This window comes from Leopardus geoffroyi, chromosome B4, assembly GCF_018350155.1.
Source record: "Leopardus geoffroyi isolate Oge1 chromosome B4, O.geoffroyi_Oge1_pat1.0, whole genome shotgun sequence".
In the NCBI taxonomy this organism is placed as follows: domain Eukaryota; kingdom Metazoa; phylum Chordata; class Mammalia; order Carnivora; family Felidae; genus Leopardus; species Leopardus geoffroyi.
Window position 1 is genome coordinate 80,378,714 of NC_059341.1, and position 25,860 is coordinate 80,404,573.

The 25,860-nt window shown below is 40.1% G+C and overlaps 1 protein-coding gene across 5 annotated transcripts in view; it reads right to left on the reverse strand.

Moving 5' to 3' along the window:
• ATF7 (activating transcription factor 7) overlaps positions 1–8,007 on the reverse strand; it is an 86,665-nt gene extending 78,658 nt beyond the window's left edge. For 2 of the 5 annotated variants that reach the window (XM_045466712.1, XM_045466708.1), the window contains exon 1: positions 7,864–8,007. The gene's annotated coding sequence lies outside the window, so the exon portion shown is untranslated. The other 3 variants (XM_045466710.1, XM_045466711.1, XM_045466709.1) reach the window with 3 other exon arrangements.
• Between the last annotated feature and the right edge of the window lie 17,853 nt (positions 8,008–25,860).

Below are 25,860 nucleotides of genomic sequence, written 5' to 3' on the forward strand. Positions count from 1 at the left end.
TGTGCTGACAGTTTGGAGCCTGGAGCCTGCTTCGGATTCTGTGTCTCCCTCTCTCTCTCTCTCTGCCCCTCCCCCACTCACACTCTGTCTCTCTCTCAAAAAATAAATAAACATTAAAAAAAATTTTTTTTTAATTTAATGTTGTGTTTTGTGTTTTTTCCTACTCATTTTCAGATAAAGTATCATCACTAAAACAATAAACCAACACCAGTCAACCCCAAAACACTAATCTTTTAACTTTTTTTAATGTTTATTTATTTTTGGGAGAGAGAGAGAAAGAGAGAGTTCAAGTGGGGTAGGGACAGAGAGAGAAGGAGACACAGAATCTAAAGCAGGCTCCAGGCTCTGAGCTGTCAGTGCAGAGCCTGATGCAGGGCTGGAACCCACGAACCACATCATGACCTGAGCCAAAGTCAAACACTTAACTGAGTCACCCAGGCGCCCCAAAATACTAATCTTTAAGGATAAATTTAACATCTTCATGAACTTACTATTTTTTTTATGGACTTAATTTAAACAGACTGCAAACAACAACAAACCTGATAGACTTTAACATTAAACTCCAGTATGAGGTTGGTCCTAGATAAGAAATTGCTACAGTTATCTCATGATGACAATCATGGCAATGGTTAGAAACTGTCCCGGGGGGGCGGGTATCTATTTTCTAAGACTGTCCACAGACTGGCAACACAGTGATCTGTTTGGGGTATTCTAATGCTCACTGGTTGGCTTTCAACAGTCCCAAACACAGATGTATAAAATACCAGCAAACTACTGCTTGCCCAAAACTTAAAACAATAAAGAAAATGGTGCTACAGAAGACAAGTTAGTATCAGAAAAACCATGTTAAATAAAACCAACATGGTGTCACTCAAGTTTGATAAAGCTTAAATAAACATTACTGGCAAGAAACTTGGTGCCAACACAAATCATTTATAGCAGTCATATGTTCTATCCAATAAGTCATCCTGTTTTTATAATATAGTCAGGCATATTCCTATTCAAAAAGAATGATTACACTCTATTTTTTAATGTGAAAAAAATGTAACTTTTCTACCACATTGTAAATTTTAAGCCCCAAATACAGTATGACCAATTTAGCATATAAATCTCCTTTGTCCATTATGTCAGCAAAAAGCACTATACCAGATAAGAAGATATTAATAGGTAATTCTACTCAAAACAAGTTGGATTGTGTGAGAAGGTGGGGCTATGTCAAAACAATGTCCCACAGAGGCCCAAGCCACAAGCTCACAAAAAGTGACTTTTTAAGCTAAATCATGGCTCTTGTTAGACCTTCATAAATTGACATTTATTAAGGATAAATGCAGTACTGAATAGAAAAGGGAAACCTTTTTTTATTAACTAAACTCTACCTCCAACGTGGAGCTCGAACTCATAACCCCAAGACCAAGAGTCTCATGCTCTACAACTGAGCCAGCCAGGTAGCCCCAAAAGAGAAATTCTATACATGCTCGGGTTTCAAATGTATGAGAACATTTAGAATTAAAATCACCAAAAAATGAGAAAAAGCTAACAAAGTGAAGTTGTGAGTCTCTAATGAGTTTTGTTCTCCTACTAAGTGTTCTTATACCCTTCACAATACTAATGTAACTCACAGTTGCCTTAGTTGGGAATCTTTCCTAGGTGTCTGCTTACAAAGCTTTAAAAACTACATAACAAACTGGTCTTTTCATAAAATTTTTCCTGAAATATAACACTCATCCTTCCTCTCTAAGGAAGCCAAGCAGTATACATTTACTTTCAAAACTAAACTGAATCTTCTTCATTGTATACAGGCAGTGGGTATATTATTCAAATCCTTCCCCCACCAAAAAAAAGTTTCTAAACAAAAGGATAAACAAGAGAAGGAAAGGAAACAAAATACTATGACTTAAGGAAAGAAAAAAAAAAACATTCTTTCAATACAAAGTGTCCACCAGGGAAATTTTGGAAAGAAAGTATCATGATGAAATATTTAAAGACATGAAATGACCCCAATGCAAAATATTTGTTGTTGTTGTTGTTGACTTTTGTTTTTTGGGTTTTTGTTTTGTTTTCTGGTGTTTTTGCTCAAAGGAGTTATTTCTTGTCATTTATGTTCCTTACTTTTTGTTTAGCCATTCCCACTGGGTCAGTAGAACCATTTCAATTTCATTTTCTTTACACTCTATTTTTCTTCCTGATTCTTCAACAGTAAGTTCTTTGATCTGAGTTTCTATTTATGAATGTGTGGACTGGAAAGGACCTTGAGGGGTCGTCAAGTCCATCCTTCTGCTTTCCAGGAGAATTCGTAACTAAACAATCTCAGATGGATGAGAAGCTATCAAAAGAAGATGCATCCTGTCCCTAATGGCATGCTACTTTATTCTGCACAGACATTTCCATTCACAATTTGCAATTTTCTAAAAGTGAAAGTAAAAATTAAAACCCCAAAAGAGGAAGGTGCTTTAAAAAATGCATTTATCAGCTAAAACTGCTCAAACATAAATTCAACTATCAGGTCTAAAATTAACACACAGGAAAGTTGTTGGCTGCCAACATCGTCTTTAGTCCCTAGAGAGATGTCTTCTGATTTCTGGCTTATTGCTAGCACAATTTTACCTACAGCACAGAACATGGCAAACTTAGCCCACCACATCAATAAACTGTAATTATAAATGTCAATTTTGTGTGTGTGTGTGTGTGTGTGTGTGTGTGTTTTCTTACAGGTGGTATAGGTTTTTATTCCAAACAGAAAATGAAAACTTAGTTCTAATTTGGAGGTATCAATATTATGGGGCAGCTACAATATAACTGTTACATGGGCAAAAGTTTAATTTTTTAATACGTAACTTAAAATGTCAAGGGAATGGGGCGCCTGGGTGGCTCAGTTGGTTAAGCGTCCAACTGACTCTTGATTTCGGTTCAGGTCATGATCTCACAGTCCTGGGACCAAGCCCTACGTTGGACTCAGTGCGGAGTGTGAAGCCTGCTTGGGATTTTCTCTCTCTTTCTTTTTCTCTCTCAAAAATAAATACTTAAAAATAAATAAATGAATAAATGAATACAATGTTGAGGGAATGACATTTCTTCTTAAAAGTTTCTTTTTTTTCCTTCCTAAAAGTTTCTAAAACAGAATTTCACCTGATGACAAAAAACATCCAACTATGAAGAAACACTGTTAATCATTCTAGAATTGTTTAAAAAATAAAGAAAAAGTAAAAAAAAATAAATAAATAAAGCAGGACCAGCAATGTTGGAAATGGGAGGAAAATTACAGCTAAAAAATAGGGGAATTATTATTTTTTTAATGTTTATTTATTTTTGAGAGAGAGAGAGACAGAGCATGAGCAGGGGAGGGGAAGAGAGAGAGGAAGACATAGAATTCGAAGAAGGCTCCAGGCTCTGAGTTGCCAGCACAGAGCCTGATGTGGGGCTCGAACCCACGAATGGTGAGATCATGACCCAAGCCGAAGTCGGACGTTCAACCGACTCAGCCACCCAGGCACCCCCAAAATAGGGGAATTATTAAATAGATGGCTTATGAACAACCGGCAAGTAATGTAGTGATCTATAAACACTAGCGTAACATAGCTAGGTAGCAACTAATGTCTAACTTCATTTCTTTTTTTTTAATGTTTATTTTTGAGAGATGAGAGAGGGAGAGAACGTGAGCAGGGAGGGGGCAGAGAGAGGGAGACATAGAATCCAAAGCAGGCTCCCGGCTCTGAGCTGTCAGCACAGAGCCCAATGTGGGGCTCGAAATCAAGAACTAAACCCTGAGATCATGACCTGAGCTGAAGTCGGACGCTTAATTGAGCCCAGGGGCCCCTAACTTCATTTCATTTTTTAACAGGTCACTAGCCTAGGAGCTCAGGGATAGGTCAGAGACAATATATTTAGATTTCAACAAGATACCTCTTCATATTTCACAGGAAATGTAGGTTAAGAACATAAAACAGTAGGTGGATTCACAATTGAGTTTTACCCGAAAGGTTGATTAATGGAGTGCTGATTTACACAGCATCACTCCACTCTTACTTATTTTTACCAGTGACCTAAAACAAACACATAGGGGTCATGTTTATGTCTTGTTTACCAAATTTATCTATCAATGATACAAATATGAGAATATGACATGAGGAATGGCCAAGAGGCTAAATAACATTATTAAGCTAAAACAATAAACACAAACTAACAAGATGACAATAACAAGGATAAATGTAAGGTCATCAATTACATGCAAAAAATTACACAAATTAATGCGATCTTAGACTTTAAGAACAGAGGTACCAAGTGCAGCAGAAAAGAGGCCATACTCTCCCTTGTACTATGTATTGATCAGATTATACCTGAGATGTCATTATTTCAGTTCTAGATAAGAAACCCTAAAGATTCAGGCAACCGAGTTGATGAGGAATGTGAACTTTATTAAAAATGGTCATTTGAGGAATGGCTCAAATAACTTGGGATATCTACCCCAGTAAGAGAAGCCTCTCTTCATGGGACATAACCGTCCTCCAATATTTGAAGGGCTACCATGTTGACAAATAATTAGGTTTATTTATTGTAGCTGCAAATGGCAGAACTACAGAGCTTCAGCACAATGTAAAGAATGTTCTAAAAGTAGACCTCCAATAATGGGATAGGGTATCTGTGAAGTGGGGACCTCTTCCTTATAACATTAGGAAGTGAAAAGACCCAACTACCAGGGATTCCAAATATAATGTATTTTCACATTTCATGAATATATTGATCCCTAAAGAAGCCTGCTGCAGGAAGACAAAATTCAAAAACCAGATGCTTAAAAATTGTTTTCCTTGACATGTTTCTAAATAGGTGGAAGAGCTTTTCTCTTTTTTAAAGCTTATTTATTTTTTTTTAGTATTCTCTCTCTACACCCAACATGGGGCTCGAACTCATGACCCCAAGATCAAAAGTTGCAAGCTACACCGACTGAGCCAGCCAGGTACCCCGATGGAAGACTTTTTCACGAACTCTAAAATCATAATACCATTTTCAGAGAAACCAACAACAAAAGAAATTAATGCTTCTTCTTTCTTAATGAATGCTGCATTTGTTTTTCTCAAAGAAACAACATCTGCATCTTAACTTTAGTACCTTTATCAAGGGATAAGGGACAATTATATGCCAGCCTGCCAACTAGTCTCAAGAAGAGAGCTGTCTTTGTTATGCATGTACAAGGCAACGCTATTTGCTCCACCTAAAACTTCCTTGCAAGGAGAAGACTCCTCCTTATCAGGCGTGGATGAGGCTGCTTGAACACTGACTCCCTCCTACTGAAGCCTAGGAAAAACTCCGTCTTGACATGTACAAAACAGTAACTTGTGAGAACTTCAGAGCAGCTGTGTTCAGGCAGAGCCAGGGACTTTACTTGAGGCAAAGCAGTATAGCTTAAGAGTTGGTTGAAAAAAACAATTTTCATTTTGGAAGCGGGAGAGGAAAGAGAAAGGAGGTACAAGAGCAGTATCCGTGAACATTTAAAAGCAATGGTAAACCAAAATGCTTAAAAATTACAACACTGAAACTCTCACAGGATGTAACCTTTGATCCACAAGCTTAAAGATGAGGAATATTAGCACTCTCTAGCTTTCTGCTAGGTGTTAACACCAATGAAGGAAAAAAGAATCTTGCATTTAATAGTGCCCAAGTTAAAGCCATCACAAATTCTAGGATGGGAGAATAAAACAAGGGACTTTGCTTCTTCACTGTATATTTTTTTGTGCTGCTGTCAGGCAAACCGCAAAAAATGTCTGAATGCCCAATAGAACTGCTGTAAATGTGAAATACTGGAACCCAATTCAGTAATTAATGCCAAAGTGTCAGTAATTAATTAGTCTTAATGTGTTGTAGGGGCAACTTTCTGGCCAGGAGAAAAAGCTTCAAATGGTCCCTGAAAACCAAAGGTTAATACAAAGCAACACACTCCAGTTTCTCTTTATGTAACAGCTGTACCGGCATTTCAGACATTATTTTGCTTCTCAAAAGTAAAAGGAGAAGAGAAGGATGGAAAAGACAAATCTATGCAATAGAAAAGAAGTTATTAATTAATTGGCTGCATTGGTTCAATCCATTATTAAATACACAACTATCAAACAAAGGGCAAAGGCTTGTCCCTTTGCTGTACAGAATTAAGAACTGGTAAGACTACTTAGTATAGCTGCCAAACTTTTCTTTAGCTTCTTTTCTTACAGACATGTTACATTTCGCAATAGTCTCCACTTACCTTACATCCTCCATGTTTAAGTACAAATTGTGTTTGATTTCCTCAACACTTGCCCTAAGATATTATGACATATCTTTAGCTTCTGAGTCTAGACACAAAGGAAGAAACTGAATTTTTTTCACTTTCCTGAAATACATGTCCATCTTATTTACACCATTTAAAATATATAAGCTAATGAAAACTAACTACAACCATCCATTTACCAACTCTTCAAGAATATAAGTGGATACGACATTTAACAAAACAAACTTCAATTTAGTATATTTTTCTGTGCTTACAAGAACTGTAAAGACCGATGTCTTTATAAGAATTACTTTACTTATACTACTGCAAAGTTTTTAAACATAAGAATCAAGCGAGCTTGCCCCGAAAGCTCTGCAGACCCCCACAACCCTACACTTACTAGGACACAACCTTCGGAGATACTAAAATACTCCTCTATTAAGTAGAAAACAAACTTTTAAAGTTAGGAAAGTAGCAACGCGGCAATCTGGGTAGGAGGTGCCCTGGGTAGTAAACACCCCAGTCAGAGAACATAACAAGCAATTCAGAGCAACATATGACTCCCAATGGGGCTCCAACTTGGGCTGCTTAAGTCCTAAGCCCCCATCCCCGAGTTTAGGAAGATAGGAGTGTAGGAAAAGGAAGAGAGAGAGGAAGGAAATCACAACAGAAGTGATGAAATTGTTCTATTTTTCTCCTCCTGTACCCCTATCCCACCATTCTTGCAAGCTGGTCACCAGACTAGGTGCCCTATACACCAAAAGCCCCGAATCAATATCCTAGGCTGCTTCTGATACCTAGGCTAAAAACGTATCTATCAGCTGTCTCGTTTCCAAACACCACCTCCTTTACCCCCTCTGAATTCCTACACCCTTCTCAAAACCGATGCTTTTTGACTACTAAGTCCACCCCTATTAACTTCCTAAACTCATTCACTGAATCTTCTCCAAATTCAGACTTTCTCTCTGAAATCCTGTCCCTATGCTTTTTCATAATGCTGTCGAAATGCCAGGACTCCCATTTCCAATGATTTACTCCTACCTATCTTTCCAACCAAACCCAGTGCCATGTTTTCACCTACTCTCCCTACCTCCTGCCTATTACCCCTGGCTCTTCCAATGCCAAGCTCCTAACACCACTCTTTGATAAGCCTGGGTCTTCAACCAATTTAGTACCCTTCCCCTTCCTCCCGTTCCCACTCCATCCCCTGATCCTCCCATTAGGCTCTACCAGACTTCCATTCCCTCAGGATTCAACTCCCCTCTCCTTGCCACGCCCTGTGCCCCCCGGGGCTACTTACCCCAAGTTCTCCCCACACTTCAGGCCTCTGGCCCCGCCTTCCCCCCCAAAGGAAGGAGGCGGTAGGAGGGAGAGAAGAGGGGCGGCACTCCGCAAGGTAAGGACGATCTCTCATTAGTGTTCGTCGCCGCCAATCGTAGCTTCCTTCTCTTTTATTGGTCGGCGTTAGCCCATGCCCCACCCACTTCCTCAGACTGGGCCCGGCCACCGCCTCAGCGCCCCCGTCCAACACAGACTGGGAGGGGAGACCCCGGCCTGGGACACTGGGACTGGCCAGAGTTGAAAGGGAGACTCTGCCAGATCATGGACTAGTTAATGTTAAAAGAACTCACCCGCTGGTAGCTCCGTCGCCTCCCGCCCGCCCGCGTTCGGTCCCACAATCTGTCTCCAGCTCCTTCTTTCCCCCCTCAGCGGAGCAGATACTTTCTTCTCGTCCGGCCAGGGGCTCTCACCTCTCGCGAGATGTGGGGGGTGCTGGGGGAGGAAGGGCGAGATCCGTAGGACCTAAGTTGGATAGGGGCCGAAAGGCGGGGCTCCGGAAAAAAGAAGGGGCCGGGCTTTCGGTGGGTCGGGCTCGACTGGGGAGAGAGGCTGAGCGAATTCGGTACACACAGGTTACACGTGTTTGGCTGTGGAATATAGGGGTAAAACGAAAGGGAAAGGGAATCCTTCCAGATGCCTATAGTGGTGGAGATCCAAAAGGTAGCGTGAAGGGGCGCCTGGTAGAAGAGGATGCGATTCTTGATCTTAAAGTCATGAGTTCAAGCCCCACCTGGGGTATAGCGAACCCTTAAATAAATAAACTCAAAAGTGTATATTCAAGTAAACATTCTAGGGAATGCGATTATTTAAAAGGAGCGCACTTTGGTTTCCCCTCCCTTGGCCGCTAAAGGAGCACACTTGAATAACAAGAGTTTTGGGGTACCTGGGTGGCTCAGTTGATTCAGCATCAGACTCTTGATTTGGGCTATGAGCTCCAGCCGAGAGACGGAGCCTGATTGGGATTCATTCTCTCTCTCTCTCTCTCTCTCTCTCTCTCTCTCTCTCTCTCAAAATAAATAAACATGAAAAAAAATGAAAGATTATACCTAAATGAAGCTGTTTTAAAAGAAAAAGGGGGCGGGGAGGGACTTGAGGCGGATACACAAGGAGATTCAGGTTGCCAAACAGTTGAGTAATTGCATTTTCTTCTTTGCACTTAGAATAATACCAGTGTGGCCATAACTCTGCTATGTGTGTGACTGCATAAGGGGTGGGGATGGTAAGGGAACTGGCGACTTACAAATAAATGTGCAGGTTGTTTCTACTCTCCTCCAGAGTTATCACTTCCTTAATTGGAAAGTAGTGTGAAATGCCCTTAGTCCTAGAACTGGAGTGAATGTATTGGAAAAAACAAGCCACCTACCTAAGCAGTCCCAACCCTGTTATTTAGTTAGCCTGTGACTTCCAGCGAGATGATTCTCTGAATCTCTTTACTTTGGGGCTAGTAATCCCATTTTACTCAAAGAGTTGTAATGATCAAATGAGATAAAATATATAGCACTGGGAATTAAAGAACACTATTATTCAGTAAGTATTTCAACAAATAGTTAACAGGACATAGTAGGTGCAAGGCACTGTTCTAGGCATGGGGAGACAAGCAGACAGACCAAGTTCCGGCTCTGGTAGAAGTTATATCTTTGTGGGGAAGGGGAGACAGTTAATAACCCAATAAACACAAATATTTCAGTAGTGAAGAGTGCTTTCAGGGTAATGAGACAGAAAGTGGGGAGGTGGGGAAGCAACTTTTACTCCTGGTGTCGAGAAGGCCTCTTTGAAGAAGGAACATGTTTGCACCAGCAGTTGAATTACAAGAAGACAGCCTTGGGACGATTTTAGGTAAAGCATCAAATGGAAAGACCATATTAAAATTTGTTCTCATGTGGTAACCAAGATGGTACTTTTTTAAACAAAAAATTAGGGGTGCTTGGGTGGCTCAGTGGGTTAAGTGTCCCAACTCTTGATTTCAGCTCAGGTCATGATTTCACTGTTCCTGAGATCGAGTCCTGCATCAGGCTGTGCACTGACATTGCAGAGCCTGCTTAGGATTCTCTCCCTTCCCTTCTCTCTGTCCCTCCCGTGTACGCTCTCTCTCTCAAAATAAATAAATAAGCTTTCAATTATTATTATTTTTTAAAGATTTTTATTATATATATATATATATATATATATTTTTTTTTTTTTAGAAAGAGAGAGAGCACACATGAGTAGGGAGGAGTGGAGGGAGGAACAAAGAGAAAGAGGGGGAAAGAATCTCAAGCAGGCACTGTGCTCAGAACAGAGCCTGAGGTTGGGATCATGACCTGAGCCAAATTCAAGAGTCTGACACTCAACCAAATGAGCCACCCAGTTGTCCCAAAGATTTTATTTTTAAGTAATCTCTACACTCAGCTTGGGGCTGGAACTCACAACCTGAGATCAAGAGGCACATGCTCTTCCAACTGAGCCAGCCAGGGACCCCCAAGATGGCACATTTTATGTTACAGGGGGTTTTGCCACAATGAAAAGACCAACCAAACAAAAATCAACTTTAAAAAGTTACCATAATTTTAAGTAGAATTGACCCAAAGTACTACCAATGGAATCTATTTTCTCTCAGGTAACTTCCCTCTACAGCGTTCTATTAGTTGGCTTTCTGAACTTCCTTCCTGGGATATTGTCCATCCTCATAGCACCCTCTAAAAAGTAGAAAGAATCCAGGTGATTTCTCCCTAGGTAACAAAGGTGAAACAGAAGCATAGAACCACTTATGTTCTTGTGAAGTGAATTGAGAAAAGTTGAGAGAAGTCTTGGCTTCCAATCTACTCTCCCCTGAAACAATTCCTAGTTAAAAGAATGCAACAATAGAAACAAATCCTCAGTGAAATGGGAGATTTGTATCTAACGGAAGTGGCATTAAAAATCAGGGAGTAGGGGCGCCTGGGTGGCGCAGTCGGTTAAGCGTCCGACTTCAGCCAGGTCACGATCTCGCGGTCTGTGAGTTCGAGCCCCGCGTCGGGCTCTGGGCTGATGGCTCAGAGCCTGGAGCCTGTTTCAGATTCTGTGTCTCCCTCTCTCTCTGCCCCTCCCCCGTTCATGCTCTGTCTCTCTCTGTCCCAAAAATAAATAAACGTTGAAAAAAAAAAAATTAAAAAAAAAAAAAAATCAGGGAGTAAAGGGGCACCTGGGTGGCCCAGTGGTTTAAGCGTCTGACTCTTGGTTTCAGTTAGGTCATAATCTCATGGTTTCTGAGATGGAGCCCTGCATCAGGCTCTGTGCTGACAGTGTGGAGCCTACTTGGGATTCTCTTTCTCCCTCTCTCTCTGCCCCTCCCCAGTTCTCTTTCTCTCTCTCTCTCTCTCTCTCTCAAAAAAAAAAAAAAAAAAAAAAATGTAGAGGGTAGGGGTGCCTGGCTGGCTCAGTCAGTGGAGCCTGCGATTCTTGATCTCAGGATTGTGAGTTTGAGCCCCATACCAGGTGTAGAGATTACCTAAAAATAAAATCTTAAAAAAAAAAAAAAGTCAGGGAGTAAAGCGTTCTACAAATTGTGTTTGGACAATTGACTATTACTCTATACATACAAAATAATAAATATAGTAGCTAACATTTATAGATCTTGCTGTGTTCCAGGAACCATTTTATTTTATTTTTTTAAAAAATTTTTGGGGCGCCTGGGTGGCTCAGTCGGTTAAGTGTCCGACTTCGGCTCAGGTCATGATCTCACAGTTCATGAGTTCGAGCCCCGCGTCAGGCTCTGTGCTGACAGCTCAGAGCCTGGAGCCTGCTTCCCATTCTGTGTCTCCCTCTCTCTCTGCCCCTTCCCTGCTCATTCTGTGTGTCTCTCTGTCTCAAAAATAAACATTAAAAAAAATTAAAAAAAATTTTTAATGTTTATTTATTTTTGAGAGAGAGAGAGACAGAGTGTGAGCAGGAGAGCAGCAGAGAGAGGGAGACACAGATTCTGAAGCAGGCTTCAGGCTCTGAGCTGTCAGCACAGAACCAGATGCAGGGCTCGAACTCACAAACCGTGAGATTATGACCTGAGCCAAAGTCAGACATTTAACGGACTGAGCCTCCAGGAACCATTTGAAGTGTTTTACATGTATTAATTCATTTTCCTCCAAATTTATATCTCCAACCCCTATCTCTCCCCTGAACTGAAGACTAATATTTCCAATTACATACTTCAGAAATCCACTTGGATATCTAATGGGTATTTCTTTTTTGTTTTGCGTGTGTGTGTGTGTGTGTGTGTGTGTGTGTGTGTGCGCGCGCGTGCGCACGCGTTAGTTTATTTATTTGGTTTGGGTGGGAGGGGAGGAGGGGCAGAGAAAGAGGGAGAGAGAGAATCCCAAACAAGCTCCCTGCTGTCAGTGTGGAGCCAGACATGGGTCAACCCCACAAACCGTAAGATCATGACCTGAGCTGAAACCAAGAGTCGGATGCTCCTGAGCCACCCAGGGGCCCCTCCGATGGGTATTTCTTTTTTGTTTGTTTTTATTTGTTTGTTTAATTGATTTAAATATTAATTAGTTAACAGAGAGTGCGATCTAATGGCTATTTCAAACTTCGCCATGTCCAAAACAAATTCTGCTTTTCTCTCCCACGTGTCCCTAGTTTTCTCTATCTTGGTAAAATTCCGCGATTGTCCCAGTCGTATTTTTTTATTGAGATGTAATGCATATACCACAAAATTCACCTTTTAAAGTGTACAACTTAGTGATTTTTAGTATACTTACAAAGTTATGCAACCATCACCAGTTTCTAATTCTGGAAAATTTTCATCACCTCAAAAAAGAAAGCCCATACTCACTAATAGTCACTCCCCTTTTGCCCCCTCACCAGCCCCTGGCAACCATCAGCCTACTTTCTGTCTGTGGATTTGCCTGTTATGGACATTTTAAGTATATGGAATAATATAATATCTGATCTTTATAATATCTGAAAACATGTCTGGCTTCTTTTATTTAATATAATGTTTTTGAGGTTCATTCATGTCAGTGTGCATCAACACTTCATTCCTTTCATGGCAGAATAACATCCCATTGAATGGATATACCAAGTTTCGTTTATTCATCAGTTGATGGACTTTTGGGTTGTACCCATTTTTTTGGTATTGTAAAATAATTTTGCTTTGAGCATCATATACAAGCTTTTAGGCGAGTATTGTTTTCAATTCTCATGATAAATACTGAGGAATGGAATTGTTGAGTCATGTGGTAAGTATTTAACTTTTTGAGAAATGCCAGATTTTTCAAAAGCAGCTGCATCATTTTACATTTCCACCGACAATGTATGAAGGTTCTAATCCCTCCGCATCTACACACCAACAATTATATTGTCCATCTTCTTGATTCTCACCATCCCAGTGAGTGTGAAATAGTATCTCACTGTAGTTTTTATTTACGTTTCCCTAATGACTTACAATGTTGAATGTCACTTCATGTGCCTATTGGCCACTTATATATCTTCTTTGGAGAAATGTCTATTCAGATCCTTTGCCCCTTTTGTAATTGCGTTGTCTTTCTATTATTAAGTTATAAAAGCACTTTATATATTCTAGATACTAGACTCTTATCAGATATATGATTTGCAAATATTTCCTCCCATTCTATGAGTTGTCTCTTCACTTTCTGATGGTGATGGTGTTTATTTTGAAGCAGAAAATTTTTTTAAAGTTTCATTTATTTAAAAAAAAAATTTTTTTTTTCCAACGTTTATTTATTTTTGGGACAGAGAGAGACAGAGCATGAACGGGGGAGGGGCAGAGAGAGAGGGAGACACAGAATCGGAAACAGGCTCCAGGCTCTGAGCCATCAGCCCAGAGCCTGACGCGGGGCTCAAACTCACGGACCGCGAGATCGTGACCTGGCTGAAGTCGAACGCTTAACCGACTGCGCCACCCAGGCGCCCCAAGTTTCATTTATTTTTATTTTGAGTGCGAGTTGGGGAGGGGTGGAGGGAGAGGGAAAGAGAGAATCCCAAGCAGGCTCCATGCTGTCAGTGCAGAGGCTCCAACTCACAAATGGTGAGATCATGACCTGAGTTGAAATCAAGAATTGGATGCTTAACCACTGAGCCACTCAGGCACCCCACAAGTTTTTTAAAAAACAGTTTTAGTCTTTTATTTTTTAATTGTTTATTTTTTTTTTTTTTAAGTAATCTCTCCACCCAATGGGGACTTGAACTCATGACTCCAAGATCAAGAATCCAACGTTCTACTGACTGAGGCAGCCAGCTGCTCTGAAACACAAAAGTTTTTAATTTTGGTAAGGTCCAATTTATTTTTGCTTGTTTGTACCGTTGGTATACAACAGTAATCTAAGAACACAGAGATTTATGCTTGTATTTTATTCTAAGATTTTTATAGTGTTAGCTTCTGTATTTAGATCTTTGAGCCATTTTAAGATAACTCTTTCTATATGGTATAAGGTAGGGATCCAATTTCATTCTTTTGCAAATAGATACTCAGTTGTCCCAATACCATTTGTTGAAAAGATTATTCTGTCCTCATTGAATTACCTTGGCACTCATCAAAATCAGTTGACCTTAAATATTTGGGCTTATTTTTGGAGTCTCAATTCTGTTCTATTGTTCCTTAGGTCTATTTTTATGCCATATCAAAATAGCTCAATAACTCTAGTTTTATAGTAAGTTTGGAAATTGGGAAGTGTGAGTCCTCCAACTTGGTTCTTCTTTTTCAAGATTGATTTGGATATTCTGGGTCCCTTGCATTTCCATATGAATTTTAGAATCAGTTTGTCAGTTTCTGCAAAAGAGCCAGTTAAGAGTTTGATGGAAAAAAAAAAACAAATAACCTAATGAAGAAATGGGCAAGAGACATGAATAGACGCTTTTCCAAAGAAGACATCCAGATGACAAACACATGAAAAGATGTTCAACATCACTCATCATCAGGGAAATGCAAATCAAAACCACAATGACATATCACCTCATGCTGGTCAGAATGGCTAAAATGAATAACTCAGGAAACAACAGATGTTGGTGAGGATGTGGAGAAAGGGGAACTCTTTTGCACTGTTGGTGGGAATGCAAACTGATGCAGCCACTCTGGAAAACAGTATGGAGGTTCCTCAAAAAATAAAAAAATAGAACTATCCTATGACCCAGCAATTATACTACTAGGAATTTATCCAAAGGATACAAAAATGCTGATTCGAAGGGGCACATGCACCCTAATGTTTATAGTAGTGTTATCAACAATAGTCAAATTATGGAAAGAGCCCAAACGGTATATATTCACAAGATGTGGTACATATTTACAATGGAATACTACTCAGTGATGAAAAAGAATGAAATCTTGCCAATTGCAACAGCATGGATGAAACTGGAGGGTATATATTATGCTAAGTGAAATAAGTCAGACAAAGACAGATATCACATGCTTTCACTCATATGTGGAATTTGAGAAACTCAACAGATGAACATAGGGGAGGGGGGTGAATAAGATAAAAACAGACAGGGAGGCAAACCACAAGAGACTTAAATACACAGAACAAACTGAGGGTTGCTGGAGGGGAGTGTGTGTGTGTTGGGGGGGGTGGTTAAATGGGTGACAGGCATTAAGGAGGTCACTTTTCGGGATGAGTACTAGGTGTCATATGTAAGAAATGAATCACTGGGTTCTCCTGAAGCTAAGACTACACCGTATGTTAACTAACTTGAAATTCTCTTTAAAAATTAAATTAAAAAAAATTTTTTTTTAAAGTTTATTTATTTTTGGGACAGAGAGAGACAGAGCATGAATGGGGGAGGGGCAGAGAGAGAGGGAGACACAGAATCGGAAACAGGCTCCAGGCTCTGAGCCATCAGCCCAGAGCCCGATGCGGGGCTCGAACTCACGGACCGCGAGATCGTGACCTGGCTGAAGTCGGACGCTTAACCGACTGCGCCACCCAGGCGCCCCGCTATTTGTATTTCTTGAGTTGGCTTCTGTAGTTTGTATCTTTTCAGGAATTTTTCCATTTCTTTTAGGCTAAGTTTTTTGGCATATGCTTCATAATATTCCTTTATACTCCTTTTTATTTCTGTGAGGCTGAAGTAATGTACTTTCTTTTATTCCCGTTTTTAGTAAGTTGAATCTTTTCTTTTTTTGAATCCTCTCTCTTTTTATTTTTGTCAGTCTTGTTAAAGCTTTGTCAATTTTGTTGATCATTTCAAAAGAAACCAACTTTTGGCCTCACTGATCCTCCCTATTATTTCTATATTCTCTATTTCATTCTCTAATCTCTATTATTTCCTTCCTTCTCCTTCTTGGTCCTCTTTTTCTTTTCTTTTTGAGATTATTTATTTTTTTATTTTTTTAAAGCTTACTTATTTCTTTTGAGACAGAGATAGTGCGACAGAAACACACTCCTGGTGTGGAGCTGGATGTGGGGCTCGAACTCACGAAACCACAAGATCATGACCTGTGCCGAAACCAAGAGTCAGACACTTAACCGACTGAGCCACCCAGGTGCCCCTTTGAAGATTTTTTAAAAAAGTAATTTCTACACCCAGGGGCACCTGGGTGGCTCAGTTGATTAAGGGTTCTACTCTTGATTTTGGTCATGATCTCATGGTTTGTGGGACTGAGCCCCACTTCAGGCTCTGTGCTGATAGCACCCAGCCTGCTTAGGATCCTCTCGCCCTCCCTCTGCCCCTCCCCGACTCATGTTCTGTCTCTCTCTCTCTCTCTCTTTCTTTCTTTTTTTATTTCTTTTATTTTTATTTATTTGTTTTTAATTTTATTTTTAATTTTTTAAAATTTACATCCAAATTAGTTGCATATAGTGCAACAATGACTTCAGGAGTAGATTCCTTAGCGCCCCTTACTCATTTATCCCATCCCCCCTCCCACAACCCCTCCAGTAACCCTCAGTGTGTTCCCCATATTTAGGAGTCTCTTCTGTTTTGTCCCCCTCCCTGTTTTTATATTATTTTTGTTTCCCTTCCCTTAAGTTCATCTGTTTTGTCTCTTAAAGTCCTCATATGAGTGAAGTCATATGATTTTCATCTTTCTCTGACGAACTAATTTCACTTAGCATAATACCCTCCAGTTCCATCGACATAGTTGCAAATGGCAAGATTTCATTCTTTTTGATTGCCGAGTAATACTCCATTGTATATCTATACCACATGTTCTTTATCCACTCATCCATTGATGGACATTTGGGCTCTTTCCATACTTTGGCTATTGTTGATAGTGCTGCTATAAACATGGGGGTGCATGTGTCCCTTCCAAACAGCACACCTGTATCCCATGGATAAATGCCTAGTAGTGCAATTGCTGGGTCATAGGGTAGTTCTATTTTTAGTTTTTTGGGGAACCTCCATACTGTTTTCCAGAGTGGCTGCACCAGTTTGCATTCCCATCTCTTTCTGTCTCTCAAAATGAATTTTACAAACATTTAAAATAAATTAAAAAAAAATCTCTATACCCAGCATGGGGCTCAAACTCACAACCCTGAGATCAAGAGTTGTACACTCCACCGACTAAGCTAGCCAGATGCCCCTTTGCTCTTCTTTTTCTTTAGCTTAGGTAATTGATTTGAGATTTTTTTTCTATTTACTACACTCACTTGTAGCTATAAAATTTCCTGTATTACTTTCACTACATTCCATAAGATTTGATAGGTTGTGTTTTCATTTTCATTCATCTCGAAGTATTTTTTTTTCAGATTTTATTTTTTATAATTTTTTTTCAACGTTTATTTATTTTTGGGACAGAGAGAGACAGAGCATGAACGGGGGAGGGGCAGAGAGAGAGGGAGACACAGAATCGGAAACAGGCTCCAGGCTCTGAGCCATCAGCCCAGAGCCCGACGCGGGGCTCGAACTCACGGACCGCGAGATCGTGACCTGGCTGAAGTCGGACGCTTAACCCACTGCGCCACACAGGCGCCCCAAGATTTTATTTTTAAGTATGCCCTACACCCAACATGGGGCTTGAACTTACAACCTCAAGATCAAGTCACATGCTCTACTGACCGAACCAACTAGGTGCCCCTCAAAGTATTTCCTAATTTAACTTGCAATTTTTTCTTTGACCTATTGATTATACAGGATTGAGTTGTTTAATTTCCACATATTTGTGAGTTCCCCGTTTCCTTCTGTTATTCATTTCTAATTTCATTTCACTGTGATCAGAGAACTTTTTTTTTTAAATTTTGTTTTAGAGAGAGAGAGTGGAGTAGAGGGGCAGAGGGAGAGAGAGAGTGGAGGAGAGGGGCAGAGGGAGAGAGAGAGAGAGTGGAGGAGAGGGGCAGAGGGAGAGAGTGAGAGAGACAGTGAGAGAGAGAGAGAATCTTAAGCAGGCTCTACACTCAGCATAGAGCCTGACATGGGGTTTGATCCCACAATCTGGGATCATGACCTGAGCCAAAATTCAAGAGTTGGACACTCAACTGACTGAGTCACCCAGTCTTCTTGAGAACCTTATTTGATTTATTTTATTTTATTTTGTTATGTTATTCTATTTTGTTTATTTTTTAATGTTTATTTATTTTTGAGAGAGAGAGAGACAGAGTGCAAGGGGGGAGGGGCAGAGAAAGAGGGAGACATAAAATCCGAAGCAGCCTCCAAGCTGTCTGCACAGATCCCAAGGTGGGGCTTGAACTCACAAATGGTTAGATCATGACCTGCACAGAAGTCATTTGCTTAACTGACTGAGCCACCCAGGTGCCCTGAGAACCTTTTTTTTTTTTTTAAAGTAGGCTCCATACTCAATGTGAGATTTGAACTCACAACCCCAAGATCAAGAGTTTCATGCTCTACTGACTGAGCCAGCCAGGCACCCCCAAAGAACTATTTTACTATGATACTTTGCACAGTTACAATGTTTTAAAAATTATAAAGACTTCTTTTATGGCCTAATGTATGGTCTACTCTGGAAAAGGGTTCAGGTGCACTTTAGAAGAATGTGTATTCTGTGATTGTTGGATGAGATGTTCTATAGATACTTGTTGAGTGTAGTTCATTTATAGTTTTGTTCAAATCTTCTTTATCTTTGTTGATCTTCTGTTGTTCTATCAATTACTGAAAGTAGGGTTTTTCCTGTCAACAACATGGTTCAAATTTCAGTTACCATGGTATATGAACTGTGAGTACTTGCATCAAGTACAAACTTCACTGTTAGCTCATCAGTACACAAAGTACTTTGTAACTATGTGCATCACGATGGGTAGCAGTCATGTCACTTCTTTCAAAGTCTGTCAGTGATTGGTCACTGTGCATCTGTTATTCAGTTTACACACAAACAGCACAGGGTGTAGTTGCATTGCCTTCTTGTCTTCCAGGGATAGCCCATGTAACATCTACAAAAATGGATAATTAACGGAGGTTACTGGCCAACAAATGTGATAGAGAAGGAAGACATGAAAAGGGTAATGCAGGAAGTGAAACTCAAATTGAATACAACTGGAATTTCAAAAATATAGCTGATCAAGGGAATATTGACACTGGTGGGTGCCATTCTAGAGACTCGGGATAAGCAAGCAAAGGAACTCAGTGAAGGTGAACTTATTGCCATAAATGAGGAAAGTGACAAAAAGGATGAGATGTCCCACAGCAAGTGATGCTGGCAAAAAAATTCTCATTGAAGGAACTCTTAGATTGTTCATGGCATAGAAAGTGCAAAGGATAAAATGTTGGAAGATAATACAAATTTAGAAAGGAGGCTAACAATTTACCAAGGCACAGAAAAGATTCTCACTTGTATAGAAATATGACAATAAGCATTTTCTGTACTCTTGATACAAAGAAATAAGACACCTTAATTCTAGAAAAAAGAAAAGAAAGTGTAGTACTGAAGTCTTCAAATATTATCATTGAACTATTTATCTCTTCAGTTCCATCAATTGTTGCTTCATGTATTTGGGGGCTCTGTTGTTAGATACATTTATGTTTGTAATTGCTATATCTTCTTGATAAATTAATCCTTTTATCATTTTTAAAGTTTTATTTATTTAAGTAATCTCTACATGACTCAAACTCATGACTGTGAGATCAAGAGTTACATGCTCTACCAACTGAGTCAGCCAGGCACCTACCTTTATTTTTGAAGAATAGACTTGCTGAATATAGAAGGTTTGGTTGACAGTCTTTTTCTTCCAGTACTTGGAATATGTCACCCTACTGTCTCTGGTGTTTCTGTTGTGAAATCACATTGAGGATCCCCTGTACGTGGTGAATCACTTCTCTCCTGCTGCTTTCAAGATTCACTTTTTAGGGGTGCCTGGGTGGTTCAGTTGCTTGAGCGACTGACTCTTAATTTCAGCTCAGGTTGATTCCAGGGTCATGGGATTGAGCCCCACATTAGGCTCCATGCTGAGAGGGGAGCCTGCTAAAGATTCTCTCCTTCTGCCTCTCTCCCCTACTCGATCTTTCTCTTTCTCTCTCTCTCTCTCAAATTAAAAAAAAAAAAATTGGCGTGCCTCAGTGGCTCAGTTGGTTAGACCTCCAACTTTGGCACAGGCCATGATCTCATGGTTCATGAGTTCAAGCCCCACATTGGGCTATCTGCTGTCAGCATGGAGCCCACTTCAGATCCTCTGTTCCCCTCTCTCTCTGGCCCTCGCGTGCTTGTGCTCTCTCTCTCTCTCTCTCAAAAATAAACACTTAAATTTGATGGTAGCAGAGACATAGGAGTGTATGCATTTGTCAAAACTCATCCAGTTGGATATGCTGATATGTAAATTATAACCGAATGAAAAATTAAATTAAAATATTTTAAAAATTAAAAAAACAAGATTCACTCTTTGTATTTGTTTTTTGATTGTGTGGTTATGATGTGTGTAGGTATGAATCTGCTTGAAGTTTTCCTACTTGGAGTTTGTTGAACTTGGATGTGTAGTTGATGTTTTTCATGAAATTTGGGAAGCTTTTGGCTGTTATTTTGTCAAATATTCTTTCTGTGTTTTTTTCCTCTGCTCTCCTTCCATGTATACTTGATGGAGTATTACAGGTCTCTGAGGCTCTGTTCATTTTTCTGCATTCTTCTTTCTTGTTCCTCAGACTGGATAATTGCAATTGGCCTGCCTTTAAATTCCCTATTTCTCTCTTTTGTCTGTTCAAATCTACTGTTGAGCCCTTCTAGTGAATTTTTCATTTTAGTTATTATATTTTTCAACATCAGAATTTCTATTTGATTCTTTTAAAAATAGTTTCTATATTTTTATTGATATTCTGTTGGATTAGTCATTCTCTTTCATTTAGTTCTTCATACATGATTTCTTTTAGTTCTTTTAATGTATATATATATATATATATATATTTTTTTTTTTTAATGTTTATTTATTTTTGAGAGAGACAGAGACAGAATGCGAGTGGGTTAGGGGCAGAGAAAGAGGGAGACACAGAATCCCAAGCAGGCTCCAGGCTCTGAGCTGTCAGCACAGAGCCCAACATGGGGCTCGAACCCACAAGGCATGAGATCATGACCTGAGCCGAAGTCGGACGCTCAACCGACTGAGCCACCCAGGCGCCCCTATATATATAATTTTTTTAATTTATTTTTTTTTTTGAAAGAGAGAGAGAGCACAAGTGAGCGAGGTGCAGAGAGAGAGAGAGAGAGAAGCAGGGCTCACCCTGGGCTCATGAAGCAGGGCTCAAGCTCATGAACTATGAGATCATGACCTGAGGCAAAGTCAGATGCTTGACGACTGACCCATCCAGCCACCCCTTAAATTTCTATTTTTTAAAGTAATCTCTACACCCAAGGTGGGGCTTGAAATCATGATCCCAAGATCAAGAGTGGCATGTTCTACTGACTGAGTGGGCCAGGTGCTCCTGAGTATATTTCAAATGTGATTAATCAAAAGTCTTCATCTAGTAAGTCTATGGCCTTTCTCAGGGACAGTTTCTTTCTTTCTTTCTTTCTTTCTTTCTTTCTTTCTTTCTTTCTTTCTTTCTTTCTTTCAACATTTATTGATTTTTGAGAGACAGAGAGAGACAGAGCATGAGTAGGGGAGGGGGCAGAGAGAGAGGGAAGCACAGAATCTGAAGCAGGCTCCAGGCTCTGAGCTGTCAGCACAGAACCTGACGTGGGGTTCAAACTCACAGACCATGAGATCATGACCCAAGCTGAAGTCAGACACTTAACTGACTGAGCCACCCAGGCGCCCCTCAGGGACAGTTTCTACTGACTACTTTTTTTCTTGTGTATAATCCATATTTTCTTATTCCCTTGAATATCACATAATTTTTTATTGAAACTGGACATTAAAATAAATTAATGTGGGGGGCGCCTGGGTGGCTCAGTTGGTTAAACATCCGACTTCGGGGGGCACCTGGGTGGCGCAGTCGGTTAAGCGTCTGACTTCAGCCGGGTCACGATCTCACGGTCCGTGAGTTCGAGCCCCGCGTCGGGCTCTGGGCTGATGGCTCAGAGCCTGGAGCCTGTTTCCGATTCTGTGTCTCCCTCTCTCTCTGCCCCTCCCCCATTCATGCTCGGTCTCTCTCTGTCCCCCCCAAAAAAGTAAATAAACGTTGAAAAAAAAAAACATCCGACTTCGGCTCAGGTCATGATCTTGAAGTTCATGAGTTCAAGCCCTGCATCCGGCTATGTGCTGACAGCTCAGAGCCTGGAGCCTGTTTTGGATTCTGTGTCTCCCTCTCTCTCTGCCCCTCCCCTGCTCACACTCTGTCTCTCTCTCAAAAATAAATAAACATTTAAAAAATAAATAAATATATTAATGTGACAACAATGAAAATCAGATTCTCCCCCCTCTCCAAGGTCTGTTTTGATGCTGTTTGTTGTTAGTTGTCATTGTTTGTGTCTATGTGTGTGTGTGTGTGGCTTTTCTTTTTTTTTGTTTAGTGGTTTTTCTGAAATAATTCTGTAGATTCTGGGGGTGCCTGGGTGGCTCAGTCGGTTAGGCGTCCAACTCTTGATTTCAGCTCAGGTCATAATCTTGTGGTTTGTGGGTTCGAGCCTTGCATCAGACACTGCACCAACCATGTGGAGCCTGCTTGGGATTCTCTCTATCTCCCTCTCTCTCTGCCTCTCCACCCCGCCTCCCCAAATAAATAAATAAATAAATAAACTTTAAAAAATTCTGTAGATTCTGTTTTCTTTGTTTTTTTGTGTGTGTGTCCACTGAAGTATCTGCTCAATTAGCCTAGTAGTCAGCTAATTATTGGTCAGAAATTTCTTTAAATGCCCGGATCCAATATATCTTTGCCAAGGGACTCTTAATGCATATTGGGGCATGCCTTCAACACTCAGGCAGGCAGTTCTTTGCCTGAAGCTTCACTTCTTGATTGTGCAGAGCCTCAATGTTAGTCAATGGTGAGAGTTTAAGAGCTTCTCAGGTCTTTTCTGACCATGTACACAGCTTTATGAATGGGTGCATGGTCCCAGGAATCTCCCCAGGAATATATCAGAACATACTCCAAAGTCCCTTATGGACATTACAATCCCCAGATTTTCCTCTAAATTTTTTTGGTTAGCCTATTTTTATTTTTCTTTATTTTTTTTATGTTTATTTATTTATTTTAAGACAGACATGGAGAGGCAGGGGAGGGGCAGAGAGAGAGGGAGAAAGAGAATCCCAAGCAGGCTCCACACTGTCAGCGTGGAGCCTAATGCAGGGCTGGAACTCATGAACCATGAGACCATGACCTGAGCTGAAACCAAGAGTTGGACACTTCACTGACTGAACTGCTCAGCCACCCCTGCTTAGCCTATTTTTTAAAAATATATTGATTTAGGTAATCTCTATGCCCAACGTGAGGCTTGAACTTACAACCCCGAGATCAAGAGTTGTGTGCTCTACTGACTGAGCCAGCCGAGCACCTCCAACCAAATCCTATAGAGCCATCCTTGGTATCTGTCTTTCTCAAACATCCCCACATCAACAAATACTGTAAAGATAACAGATCCTCTACCTTCAAAATATATTCAGGATCACACCTCCTATTTCCACTTTCATTGCTACCACCCTGATCTAAGTAAGCCACCTCTCTCCTCTCATTATTTTCCAACACCACCACCTCTTGACCTTTCCTCAGACTGCCAAGCATGGTCCTGTTTCAAAACCTTTGCATTTTTCTACAAGATATACACATAGCTCCTTCCCTTACTTTCTTCAAATCATGGTCCAAATGATACTTCTTCATGGATGCTCCCCTGACCGCTCTACACCTCATACCACATCAGTCTATCCTCGTCTCACCCCATCTTTTCCTAAAACTTATCACTACATGACGTAGTGTGTTCACTTATATTTATCATCTGTCTCCTCCCATTAGTCAGGGACTTTGTCCACTGTGTTCATTGTTGTACCTTCAGTGCCTAGGACTGTACCTGGATCATCTGGGGATTCAATAAATTCCAGTTGAATGTACTACCAAATATCTTCCATTTGCTCCTCCAGATTCACTCTTTCCCTTCTTTCCAGTGTCCATATCAACATCATCAGTGGACTTCTTTGCCCTCTGGCCTCGGCCAACGCAGAACCCCAGTAGGAGTTTGGAAAAGAAAACAGTGAACTCAAGAGTACGTATTCCCCAGGCTACTCCCTGCCCAATTGCTTCAGGTTTATCCTGTCCCTGGATCTAAGATCATTATCTCTCCTAAGGTGACCCTTTGTACATGGAGTCTGCCTTCAATAACCATTGCCTACCTTCCTCCTCCCTTTTGGCCTCAGTGTTATGATAGTTTCTTTGTTGTTACTACCCTCAGGATATTGTACTATTCCTTGTGGTTTCCCTGCACCCAACCATACTTTTGTGAATAAACCCATCTCTTATCATTCTTTTTTTTTTAAATAATTTTTTTAACGTTTATTTATTTTTGAGACAGAGAGAGACACAGCATGAACGGGGGAGGGGCAGAGAGAGAGAGAGAGACACACACAGGATCGGAAGCAGGCTCCAGGCTCTGAGCCATCAGCCCAGAGCCCGACGCGGGGCTCGAACTCACGGACCGTGAGATCGAGACCTGAGCTTAAGTCGGACGCTTAACCGACTGAGCCACCCAGGTGCCCCGCATCTCTTATCATTCTAATTTAAGAGTAACATTTATTTCCTTTGGGTCCCTGCCCGATACAGATGAGTAATGCTAAGAACAACTCTATGAGGTAGACATTACCATTCCCATTTTACAGATGTGAACTTTGAGGCCCAGAAAGATTAAGAAACTTGCCCAAGATTACATAGCTAGTTAGTAACAAAGCCAGAATTTCGAAATAATTGTGGGAGAATGTTCTTATGACAACATGATAGGGAAGTATTCCTGAGCAACCCTAAAAAGGCATACCCATGAAAGGAAAGACTGAGAAGACTGAAATTCTCTATATCAAAAGATATCATAAACAAAGTGAAAAGACAAGTCACAGACTAGAAGATATCTGCAATCCACATAAAGGATAAGTATATGGAATATATAAAGAACTCCCAGAAACCAATAAGAAAAACACAAACAATGTAATAGAAAATGGGCTAGACAAAGGATGATAAGGAGAATTCATAGAGGAAGAAGCCCAAATGAATAATAAGCATATGAAAAGATGCTCAATCTCTTTAGTAATTAGGGAAATGGAAATTAAAATAATAAGATTCCATTTCACACCATTTGGCAAATGAAAACTAACACGTGCAGAAACTGCTGGCGAGGCTATAGTTATTGCAAATGCTTGGAACAACTACTTTGGAGCAATCTGACACCACCTCATAAAACCGAAGATACATATGCTGTATTCCCTAGTAATTTCCCGTGGAGGAGTCTTCCCTGGAGATATATTTACACTTGTATACAAGGAGACATGTGTACAATGTTCATTGCCACACAGTTGGAAACGGCTCCTCCTTGCAAAAATGGGCTACCATACAACAGTTAAAATGAATGAATTACATTTACGTTTACATTTATCAACATGGGTAAGTCTCAAAAAAATAATAGAAAGCAAGTTGGAAAAGAATACATACAATATGGTGCCATTTGTAACTATAAAATATGTTAAGAAATATTATGTATAATTTATAGTATATATAATTTATGGATGTTTATACATATTAGACGAGTATAAAGACACACAGAATGATACACAGCAACTTTTCAGGAATGTAGGTTATGTCTGTGTAAGAAGGAGGGGAGGGACTGGTAGGTAAAGCTGTGTCTGTATCTGAAATATTTTATTATTAATATTTTTACTTTATATCAATTCACATTTCTAAAAAAATGCTTAAACATTTATTAATTTTTATTTATTTATTTTCTTTATTTTAATGTTTATTTAAAAAAAATTTTTTTTTTCAACGTTTATTTATTTATTTTTGGGACAGAGAGAGACAGAGCATGAACGGGGGAG